We start from the raw sequence: 12,985 nt of genomic DNA, 5'->3' as shown, positions 1-12,985 counted from the left end.
TGGCGGGTCGGGTCAAGTACATACCAAATATAGTTATGGACTTAGACACTATATCCAACATATTTTTGCATGGGATTTGTTAATTAGTGTGTTGAATCATTGGATTTGTTATCAATTCATTTTCGGTCGTTGAGTATTTCGTTCATTGTCAACACTTGAGGTTGTTCGAAGGTTTCGAGTTGTGTTAAGTGGAAAGTGCAGTTGATGCGTTGATCGTTCATCAATTCTGTTAGGTGCATATCTAAGTTTATGAGTAACTGCGCCTTGGTTTGATTTGTTGTGGAATTTTTGTTCTGGTAGGAACATGTTTAACAATTGTCCATGGATATTAGAAGTTCAGATGTTGGAGTGTTTTTGCTCAATTTTCCTGGTGTGACCTCATGTCTACATAAAGTTCAGTTTGAGATTTCCCATCATTGGGGTTGGCATTTAACGATGATCTGATCAGGGTTCTAGCAGGACTTTGGGATATTTTCGAATCTTACTCTGAGTTGGGATAGTCGCGCATTGTTGGGATCTGTTCAGTTTTATTTAAAGTTGGGATCTTGTTAAGTTGTCAGGAAAATAATTATGTTAACAATTTAACTGCATTAATTTGTGTATTTAACCATTTGGGTAAGGTTATGATGGAAAAGGAACACAATTAACCTGAGGAGCGTTGTGTGTTCACATGGTAATATGAAATCTAGATAGTTCAACCAATTTTGTCTGTCTCTTAGGCATAACTCTCGTCTGATGTCACAACTCGAAAATTTTAGACCTAGCATGGTCTAAACCCTAACCAAGTACTATTGTAAACTACATTGCAATCCTTGGTGCATTGTATTCCCTATGGCCATTAGGACATGTTTATAAACTAGTAACTGAGAATAGATTGACAGTTATGTTGGATTAAGCAAGTATAAGTTAATATAAGTTAAAAGACTAATGTTTAAGCCATAAAATAACCCACCCCTTTGTGTTTACGGCCAAGGAATTCTAGAAGAAATGTGTACACGGTCCAAAGTAAATAAGGGAAAGGCAGTTCACGGTCCAAAAGCATCTAGAAACTAGGTTCACGGTCCAAAGAATCCAACCAAAAAAGTGTTCACGGTTAGAATTCAATTCACTCGACGTGTTCACGGTTTTAGGGATAAGCCAAAAGTAGTTCACGGTTTGAAATCAATTCCATAAAGATGTTCACGACCTAGGAATTATAGGACAAGGAGTTCACGGCCAAAACAAATAAGTATTAAGGTGTTCACGGTTTGGGGAAATAGTGTAAAAGGGTTCACGGTTGGAATTAAAAGAACAAAACGTGTTTACGGCCTAAGTGTGATCTAAAACACCCTTTCTAGAACATGTTTCACCCGTAAACACTCCTAAATATCTTCATATTTTATCCATAGTTAGCTTCCCAATGTGATTAGATCCGTAAACCTCACATTCACCGCCTCATAAGTTCCTTCACATATAAGTCACAACTTAGAACCATTTCTCTTATTTCACACAAGAAGTAAACGAAAACATTCTCTTTTCTCTCTCAAGTAACAAGCCATATTTCTTCCATTATTAAGAAATCAAAGACCAAAGTTCCCTGGATCATATAATTGAAGTTTCATCCCTAAGATACTATAGTAAGTATTCTTCAATTATTTAGTTTTATAGAATACTTGTGTTATTAAGACATCTTATTCACACACAATCGTGTGTTAAAATACTCGTAGGATACGATTACTTTCCCGTATTTTAATCCAAAGGTCACCGCTTTCGTCTCGATATCTAGTCAAAACCACACATAAGGTGAGTTCATACCCCCCATATTTTTCCAAGCTTTTTCAATGTTTTGGGGGGGGGGGGGGGGGGGGGGGGGAGGGGAATACAAGTAAAACACAAGAAATCTTGTGTTTAAACAATATAATTTACTTATTGTGTTTTCTTACCATTAATAGGAATTTATACGTGAAAATTGTTAAAACGTGGAAATAAACTTATAAACTGTAATAGGTATAGTTTATGGAACAAAGGGATATTTTTACAAAAATACATGTTACTCACAAAAAGGTTTTTCACTTTATGTAAACTAGTTAATACAGGATTGTGAACCGCCTGATGTACCAAATATGGTACCCGTTAAAATCCTAATTATAACCAGAGTCTCCCGGAGGGAGAGCGTGAGTTTATGTATAGATCTATACGGGACTGACAATCCCGCGCCCTGACTATTAACTACAGTTGGAACGAAAGTTCAGGGGTGACAAATGTCATTAACTTTACGACGCCTGAAGAACGTTGTGTAGACCATTAGTCATATTAGTATGGTTATAATGAATATTTACAATAAGTATTAACTAATTATTTACGTTAAGATATAGTGTTACACAGTCTTAAGGGGAAATAACTCTGTAATTACTTAGCCCTTACATCAAGGTTATATAAAATTAATGTCCGATAGACAATGGACTATGTGATTTCTGCCTCATTTCCTGTTCCTTGTTTGGTTATGGGCTTAGGGCAGATTCACCCAATCGATTGTCTCTTCGATCTCGATTTTATATAACTCGTATGTACTAAGTAATCGTAGGAGGGTATTAACTTCATATCTAGTTTATAGTGCAAACACGTATTCAATTAGTTTTACTTATGATTAAAACTACATATCATTAAATTAAGTATGGCAATAATACTTGTACTTTTCGGTCTTGGAAGGTTTAAAACTACAATTCGATTTTATGGTAAATAATGGATTTTCCAGGATAAACATCATTAATTTACAAAAGATTCAACACTTATTTACAAACTAGTATAACACAAAGGACCTTTAATTTTTAATTCTATGATTTCTTTAGCTTATACATCAGGGCTATATAAAAATAACATCTGATAGGCAGTGGAATGTGTGACTTCCGCCTTACTTCCTATTCCTTGTTTGGTTGTAGGTTTATGGCAGACTCATACATTCAACTGTCCGTTCGATATTAGATTATATATATAACTAGTATAAACTAAAGTGATCGTAGAAAGAACTATTGTGGTCACCATTTTACTAAGAAAAGATAGGATTTTCTGAAGGAAACACATTTATCATATCTAAAAGGATCATTATTGTTAATTATGTAATTTCTTGGCGAATACGTGTAACATCCCAAAATTTGCAATTAATTTAAATTTAAAAAAACATAAATCATCCATTTAATATATTTTATTCAAAACAAATGAAATACCAAACCCCAAGATCGATTATGTTTCCGAACATTATTAGTTATAATTCTAAAATTAATGAAAAGAAAACAAATTCAATATTAATTCCAAAAACCCACCTCAAGCCAGTGTATACAATCATGCCCGACCATCCTGTGGACCTGAAATAGTAATTTTAAGGGACAAGGGGGTAAGCACAAAGTTTAGTGAATTCAACACATACAGTATCATATCATATAGTCCTTACCCCTATATACGGATACAAACGGTATCAAACACATAACCACGCATGCATGTCAAAGAACGAATCAGTAACAAACATACTCCTACTGGGACACACTGGCTAGGCCCTATCCCCCTTTCTCAATGCATCGAGTCCTTGGGACACATTGCCTAAGCCTTATCCACTGTACCCGAACCCGTTGGGACACATTGGCCATGCCCGATCCCCCTTGCTCAGTTCGTCGAGCCTTTGGGACACATTGGCTACGCCTGATCCCCACTCAGATGCGCCGAGTCCTACCATGCATAATCCACAATATGTGAGGCAAACAACTAGACTCTACCCCGCCTAGTAATACCCACATAAATAATACAATACATAACATACACGAGCTAATGTAAAGAATATATAACACAACACGGTGTAGTGAGGAACTCACCTCCAAAAGAAAAGCAACCTCCAAAGCAAACCGAAACTCACTCACACATGCTTGCCCTTCACACTTCCTAATAATAATAAATTGAGATGGTTTTAGTTATTAAATTGCCTTAATTATGAATATAACTAATGGGTAAATTTTCCAGATTTCTACATAAAAATTAGGGTCTATTCAGGACCTATTTTGCCCACCTTAATCTTTGTGTTTTTCAAAAATGTATCAGTTGAAGATAGATCATGTCTTTAAATTTAAAAGTATTACTTGCACACATTCATACGATTTTTCTACCATTTATGACAAAGTTTACAAAACTGCCTCACATAACAGATCATTCCAGACCAGTTTGGGTAAATAGTCGTTTTTACTCTAGCTACATGCATTTATGGATTTTGGTCAAAACAAATGAAATGTAGTACACTCCAAAATGAAACTTTGGGCACTGAGTTCGTCCAAAAATGATGTCTCTAGAATTAGTTATGATATTTACAAAAATGGTACAAAACAGTGGATTTTTCAGAAAGATAAAACTAGGGTTATGGTTCAATCCACTTATTGGTCCCAGATTCAATTAAAACCTTCCAAGTCTGTAACAAATCAGCCCTAGGTCCTAAAGTACTTTTCGAATCAGTGAGGAAGAAATCATACCTATGTTTTTGAGATTGAAAGCCCCATACAAGCCTTGCACCGAAAACGATTTTGACAACAACCCTAAAACTTCTTCCATGATCGGCGATCTGTAACTCGAGCTCCAGATATTGAAACCAAAATCCCAACGGTCAAAACTTTGATATATGTCTTGGGAGGGGGCACTCCGAATTTCACGATGATCCAATGGATAATTCTCCGGAGATCATCCAAACACTGCTGCAAGGTCTTCAAAAACGGGAATTCCGTAAATTCTTCAACTTGGAGCCGTTTCCTTTTGCATGATCGAACTAGTGAGTGGATACAGTTAAGTTTTATATTAGTTTATGTTCCTCATTGGCTTACTTTGATCCCCATGCTTCAAAAAATTTACACTTAGGTCCTCCTTTTTAACTACTTAGCAAACTTAACATTTTTTATTAATGTTATATCTTTCTAACCCCTCATATATACCTTGTACAAACTAATATGAATCATTAAAATCATATTATTACTTTCAACCCGAAAATAATAACCCTTAACATTATAAATATATTTCTCCGATAATTAACGATTTTAAACTATAAAACAAAAAAAATGGGGCATTACAATACGTTAGGTTATATATAATTAAGATCCGATAGGCAGTGAAATGTATGATTTCCGCCTTACTTCCTGTTTCTTGTTTGGTTGTGGGCTTAGGGCAGATTCATACGTTCAACTATTTATTCGATCTGGATTATATATAATTTGTATTCACTAAGTAATCGCAGAAGAAATGGGTAAGGTCATATTACTTATTAAGATAATATAGGGTTTTCTGGAGGAACAAGCGAACTTTTCCTAAGAATAAAATTATATACTTTTCTAACAAAAATACTTATGAACTCACCAACTTTATGTTGACACTTTTTCAAACCACTTGTATTCTCAGGAACGTTAGTAGACAGGTACCCTCTTAGGTGTTGCGAAGACGGAGCTTTACGTCTTAACTTTTGATATAGTTATAATGTAAAACATGAAATGTTTTGAAAACAATGTAAACTTTATATTATTAATACGATGGTTGTTGTTGCTTTGATTATTATTTTACAATTGTCGTGATACTATACATGTCACACCCCGAAAACCAAAGGCGGAAACGTTCCCGGGGTTGACTCCATGTCGTGTATCAAATCCAATGTACATAGTAATCACAGTAAACAACCATTACATTACATATATATGAAAGTTTACATTTGGTTCAAAAGTAAATTGTACAAAGTTATACATATATCATATGAACAAAAGAGACGAGTCTTCGGAGCACTCCATCTTCACCAAAAGATATCGCCGGGTACCTGTCTAACTTGGACCTGAGAATACAAGCAGTTTGAAAATCAGCATAAAGCTGGTGAGTTCATAAGCGGTTTTGTTTTGTGAAAATGTATCGGTTTCCTTTAGTTTTCTGAAAAGGTTTGATATCCAAGAAAATCCCATATTTTCTTATGTAAAGTAGTTAAGTTATCTTTCGTTACAGTTCTATTACAAGATATAAGTTAACCCCAGGAAAATCCCATATTTTCCTAATTACAAGTTTGATTGAATAACACATAGTATAGTTTAATATACAAAACTATAATTTAGACGAACTGTAAGTAAAAAGTATTTTGAAAACCTTGGGACTACATCCCGAACCAGTTATAAGATAATTCGATAAAGACCATGGGATCACTATCCCGAAAGTAGATACAAAATAGCTTGATAAACCATGGGATCACTATCCCGAAACTAGATATAAGATAGCTTGATAAAATCATGGGATTATCATCCCGTATAAGATTTAGTTTCAAAACCATGGGATTATCATCCCGAACGAAATGTAGACACAAGATCATGGGATTATCATCCCGAACGAGATACAGACATAAAACCATGGGATTACCATCCCGAACGAGATATAGATTACAAGACCATGGGATTACCATCCCGAACAAGATATAGATTCTAAACAGATCCTAGCTGTGAATAAGTTTATATTAATACGTATTGTGAGTCGGGTAACCATGCTGATATGACAACGAGACCTCCTTGACGCTAGTCAGACGTCGAATGATATACAGAATTTGTCACCCCAGGCGTGCCCGCCTAACTGTAGCTAGCAGTTAAGGTGTGGGATTGTCAGTCCCGAATAGATCTATTCACAAATTCCTCGCTCTCCCTCCAGGAGACTCTGGTTACACTTCCGGAGAGGATTTACTTGATCATCCATAAAGGGTAGTGACTATCTCACAAGCTAGTATTAAACTATTCACAGGATTCTCATACGATACCATACATACAAAGATTTCAAGACATGATACATTGAAAAATAGATACATATAATGAGACTATCTGGCAAAACATTCGAATGATATAGAGATAAACTGAATCAGACATAGTTTATCTAATAACTTAATACAAATATCAGTACATGATATAAAGAGAAACATAGAACCCCAAATTATTCCCATAATAATTTGATTAGTTTGATTATTTTCTTAACTAAAATCCATTTAGTTGTAATTGATAAATCATTCCTTATGCTCAACATAATACATAAGGAGTATAAGAGTTTATAAGGTTGCCAGATATTATTTGAAACACATAAATGTTATGATTTGAAAACAGTTTTGGTTTGCTTGTATTCCCCCCCTGAAAACAGTTAAAAACAGTGAAAAAGGCGTAGGGGTATGAACTCACCAGACGAGAAGTATGACGATTTGGATGCTAAGAGTGGATCCGGGGCTTGTAAATACACGAGGTTCCTAATTATAATGTAAAGATACACATTTGTATCTAATTAGGACTTAGTTTATTTATATGATAGGGACACTTGCTTCAAGTCGCGAAAACACTCCGATACAAGTGTTTGGAGGGACCCGGGTGGCGTTTAAGGACGTGAAATGACACTAGGGACTTGGGAATTGAGTTTACTCTCCATGAGTAAACTAATATAAGAGTTTTGATCTAAAAACACCCATTCCCCATGAGTTTACGGCCGTAAACTCATGGTGGGTGTGGTTTATGGTGCTAAATGACTTCTAACACTTAGGGGATAATTTCTAGACTTGGTTTAAGGACTTGAAATGATTTTAAATCACCAAAATGATTAATTTATGGGAGTTTACGGCCTAGTATAGGCTCCTGGCCGTAAACTCCTTAATCCTCATGAAAATGGTGTTAAATGTTGCTAAAACAAATCACATGTGATTAATAGAATTATTCCAAGGCCTAACATGAGTTTTATGGGACATTTGAGGGGTGTTATGGAGTTTACGGCCTATGAGACCCCCCCTCATGGCCGTAAACTCTTCTATAGGGTGCTACAAAGTGTTTTAAGGTCTAAAACTTGCATAGAATGGCTTCTAAAATTCATCTAAGGGCCTTAGGGGTGTTTAGTTTGCATTCTAACACCAAAAATTTTGGAGTTTACGGCCCAAGAACAGGTCTTGGCCGTAAACTCTTAGAAATCCCATGAATGATGTGTTTAAGGCCCTTAAAGTATTTTTGGTTGGTCCCTTGATTTATTCCAAGGCTTTTGGTGGTGTTGGATGGCTTTCTAACACCTTAGAATTGGATTTATGCCAAGTTTTGGGGAGTTTACGGCCCAAGCACTATCCTTGGCCGTAAACTCATCTAAGTCCCCCAAAAATTATGTTTCAAGTGTCCAAATGCTATTACCAAGGTCCTATAATTCATAACTAAGCCATAGAGGTGATTTGGAAGGGTTTAAAGGCATGAAAAACCCCATTAACATGAGTTTACAGCCCAAGCTTATGCCTTGGCCGTAAACTCCTTCAAAGTCCTCAAAATCAAAGTTTTAAGTGTTCTATGTCCATATTTTGAAGTCCCTTAGCCATATCTAAAGTCCAATTGAGTCTAGGAAGGAGTTTGAGGGCTAAAAACTCTTCTAAATGGTGTTTACGGCCTAGGCAGCCTCCTGGGCCGTAAACTCACATATATTGTCCAATTTCATGATTAAGTGTCTAATTTGGAAGCCAAACATGCTATAGATTAAGGCTAGGAAGGTACCTTAAGGATTTGAAGCCTTAAATTTGAGTTTTGGACACTTAATCCTTGGATTTAGGAGAGAGGTTAGAGAGAGAGTAGAGAGAGAAGGAAAAAGCTTCAAATGAGTGCTTAAACATGTTTATATAGTTCCTAAAACTTGGACACGGAGGAATTCTACCCGATACCGGCCTTAAACGATGCTTTGGGTCGCACCCGATTGAGTTTCCGTCACCCGACGAGGATATTTCTAAAACTTATGAAATAAATGTTTTGGGCTAAATTCATGAGTTCCTAAATGATTTGGACCCTCATTGAATGAAAATAAATATATAATTTTAGTTAACTAAGCCCAAAAACGATAACGGGACATTTCGATTTCCGACGAGTTATTCGGGTAGAACGGGTTTTCGGCGATGAACAACTTCGGGTTGTTATATTATCCCCCCGTTAAAGGGAATTTCGTCCCGAAATTCAAAGAATAAGATACAGGTCATGGATTGGAATGAAACACGAATGGATTTGTTGCTTTGGATCTTCACTTTCTCAAGTGGAATCAGGTCTCTACTGGGCGTTCTTAACGAATTCTCATTATCGGGACATGTCTTGGTTTCGCTTCTTGACTCTCTCTCAATCTACGATATCAATCTGCTTTCTCGTGGAAGCTCCTACCCCGAATGACTTCGGTTTCCTCAAAGGAATCACTAGGGTTTCGTTGGGCAGACGCTTCTAAGGATTCGAGACATGATGGTCTAGATAGATATTACCAAGCTCTAAGGGCATCCGAAACCTGAAGGTTGCTGAATCGATCTCTACGAAGATCTCGAAAGGTTTGATGTGAGACTAAACTAGATGCTCGAAAGAAACTCCCGGAAATCCTTCGGGATAGACATTTAGAGGGAATAGTTGCTAATTTCCCGTTTCTCAATAATCACAGAAACAAGGGATGCGTGATAATTTATATTGGGAAAACTTTTGAGTTCTAAAGCATAAAATGATACGGAAGTTTGATGCCGAAGATCATGAGAACCGGGTCGAGAAAAAGATCTAACGAGCGGCCCTTTCGAAAGTAAAGATAACAACGCGAATGAAAACTCGGTCATTTCTGGTTAAACATGGCACCAAAGTATTTTCATGGAAAGTTTCCCCCTTTATAAATCGAATGGAATAGAATAGTCCTCCGGACCGAGGATTTAATCTATAGATACGAAGTTAGTGTTCTCTATCTCACTAGTTAGTCGTCTCGACGGTATACATTTCGATTACATGCGAAAGATTGAGTTTAGAATACGTTCGAATAGATAGATAATAGGTTTCCCTTTTTGTACCCAAAATTAAAAAGAGTTGCAAGCATAAGAATTATCAAATAGAGATATACCTGCGGCAGTAGAGGGATTTGTGGTTGTAGCTGTCTTGGGACAATTCCTTCTGAAGTGCCCAGCTTCCCCACAGTTGTAGCAGGCCGGACTGATTCCCGTTCCAGATGATTGGTTCGTTGGTTTGGCTGGTTTTCTGCAGGTTCGCGCAAGATGGCCCTTATTGCCACAGTTGTCGCAGATCCTTTCGCGACATGGTCCAGGAATGCGGTGGTGGTAGTTACACTTACCACACCAAGGAAGGGTACCAGTATATCCACTGGCGGGAGTTTGGGCTGTGGAACCTACAGCTGAAACAGCGACAGGGGCAGTAGCAGCATGGACTGCTACCGTTTGTTGTTTCTTAGAAGACCCTTGCGTACTCTGGGCCTTCCGCTTGTTCCAGGATTTCTTTTTACTTCCGCCTCCACTAGTGACTGGCTCGGGGGTAGTAGCTTCTTCATCAGAGTTGTCTTCGTGATCTATCAGGATTTTCGCAAGGCACTTGGCACTGTCAAAAGTGTCTGGCTTCGCAGCCAAGACATTCCCTTTTGTTGGCTGGGTCAACCCCCAGATGAATCTCTCTATCTTTTTACTCTCTGGGGTAACCATTCCCGGACAAAGTAACGCCAGATCATCGAATCTTGAGGTATAAGCAGCTATGTCGGAACCCTTCATCTTAAGGTTCCAAAGTTCGTGTTCTAGCTTCTGAAGTTCGCCCCGAGGGCAATACTCTGCGAGAAGAAGCTCCTTCATAGCTTCCCAACCCATAGCATTGGCTACAGGTAAAGTTAAGGATTTGACTCGGCTATTCCACCAAGTCAGGGCTTTGTCTAGGAAGGTACAGGCGGCAAACTTGACTCTATCAGACTCCGAACAGCCACATATTTCAAAGATTGATTCGATTCTCTCGAACCATCGGGTTAAAGCAATGACACCCCCTGTGCCATCGAAGAATGTCGGTTTTGCGTTCATGAAGTCCTTATAGGAACCCCCTTTTTGGTATCCCTGATTATCATCTGGGTTCTGGGTTCCACCTCCTGAACTCCTCGAGTTCAGTTGAGGTAAGAGAGCTGATATGGTAGCAGAAATGGTTGCTTGAAGTGTTTCCAAATCGATTTGAATAGGAGGTGGTGGCGGAGGAGGATTGCTGTTGTTCGTTGAGCTGGTTCTCTTTCTTGGAGGCATCGTGATCTAACAAGATCAGGAAAGAGAGGATCATAAGTCCTCTGAATTGAATCAAGAGATATGGGACAGGAGATATCTCATCATGGCAAATATAGCATCATACAAAGCGATAAAGCAGAAAGGAGTTATCAAGATAGAACATTTTATCGCTAGAGGAATGATCAAGGAATAACACGTATACGAGAATTTCTACAAAGGATCGGCTCGAGAAATACTCCCATAGTATTTCATGGTTCGCTGCAGCGACGATTTGTTGTTTGGGATATTGGGTAAGTTTTAGGTATGCCGCATGCCACAGTCACTCCCAAGCACATGTTGGCCGTGTCTCGAATGAATATAGTTGGCCAGGCTATATTGACCCTAGACACGACTACATAACTGCCCAGGTTTAACCGTAGTATACAACACCCATTTACTTATGTTTTGTTCTACTTATAGTTACGGATTTCGACAGCTCGGCATACTTAAATACTTTTGAAAATACTTATATCTTGTAGGATACTTTTAGTTCAGAGCACTTAGGCCCCTTAATGTTTATAGTTTTATACCATGTAAGGTTTGGTATACTATGTTCACTATAAACAAGGGCTCTGATACCAATCTGTCACACCCCGAAAACCAAAGGCGGAAACGTTCCCGGGGTTGACTCCGTGTCGTGTATCAAATCCAATGTACATAGTAATCACAGTAAACAACCATTACATTACATATATATGAAAGTTTACATTTGGTTCAAAAGTAAATTGTACAAAGTTATACATATATCATATGAACAAAAGAGACGAGTCTTCGGAGCACTCCATCTTCACCAAAAGATATCGCCGGGTACCTGTCTAACTTGGACCTGAGAATACAAGCAGTTTGAAAATCAGCATAAAGCTGGTGAGTTCATAAGCGGTTTTGTTTTGTGAAAATGTATCGGTTTCCTTTAGTTTTCTGAAAAGGTTTGATATCCAAGAAAATCCCATATTTTCTTATGTAAAGTAGTTAAGTTATCTTTCGTTACAGTTCTATTACAAGATATAAGTTAACCCCAGGAAAATCCCATATTTTCCTAATTACAAGTTTGATTGAATAACACATAGTATAGTTTAATATACAAAACTATAATTTAGACGAACTGTAAGTAAAAAGTATTTTGAAAACCTTGGGACTACATCCCGAACCAGTTATAAGATAATTCGATAAAGACCATGGGATCACTATCCCGAAAGTAGATACAAAATAGCTTGATAAACCATGGGATCACTATCCCGAAACTAGATATAAGATAGCTTGATAAAATCATGGGATTATCATCCCGTATAAGATTTAGTTTCAAAACCATGGGATTATCATCCCGAACGAAATGTAGACACAAGATCATGGGATTATCATCCCGAACGAGATACAGACATAAAACCATGGGATTACCATCCCGAACGAGATATAGATTACAAGACCATGGGATTACCATCCCGAACAAGATATAGATTCTAAACAGATCCTAGCTGTGAATAAGTTTATATTAATACGTATTGTGAGTCGGGTAACCATGCTGATATGACAACGAGACCTCCTTGACGCTAGTCAGACGTCGAATGATATACAGAATTTGTCACCCCAGGCGTGCCCGCCTAACTGTAGCTAGCAGTTAAGGTGTGGGATTGTCAGTCCCGAATAGATCTATTCACAAATTCCTCGCTCTCCCTCCAGGAGACTCTGGTTACACTTCCGGAGAGGATTTACTTGATCATCCATAAAGGGTAGTGACTATCTCACAAGCTAGTATTAAACTATTCACAGGATTCTCATACGATACCATACATACAAAGATTTCAAGACATGATACATTGAAAAATAGATACATATAATGAGACTATCTGGCAAAACATTCGAATGATATAGAGATAAACTGAATCAGACATAGTTTATCTAATAACTTAATACAAATATCAGTACATGATA

Source organism: Lactuca sativa, chromosome 3 (assembly GCF_002870075.4).
Source record: "Lactuca sativa cultivar Salinas chromosome 3, Lsat_Salinas_v11, whole genome shotgun sequence".
NCBI classification, from domain to species: Eukaryota; Viridiplantae; Streptophyta; class Magnoliopsida; order Asterales; family Asteraceae; genus Lactuca; species Lactuca sativa.
This window is presented reverse-complemented; position numbering follows the sequence as displayed.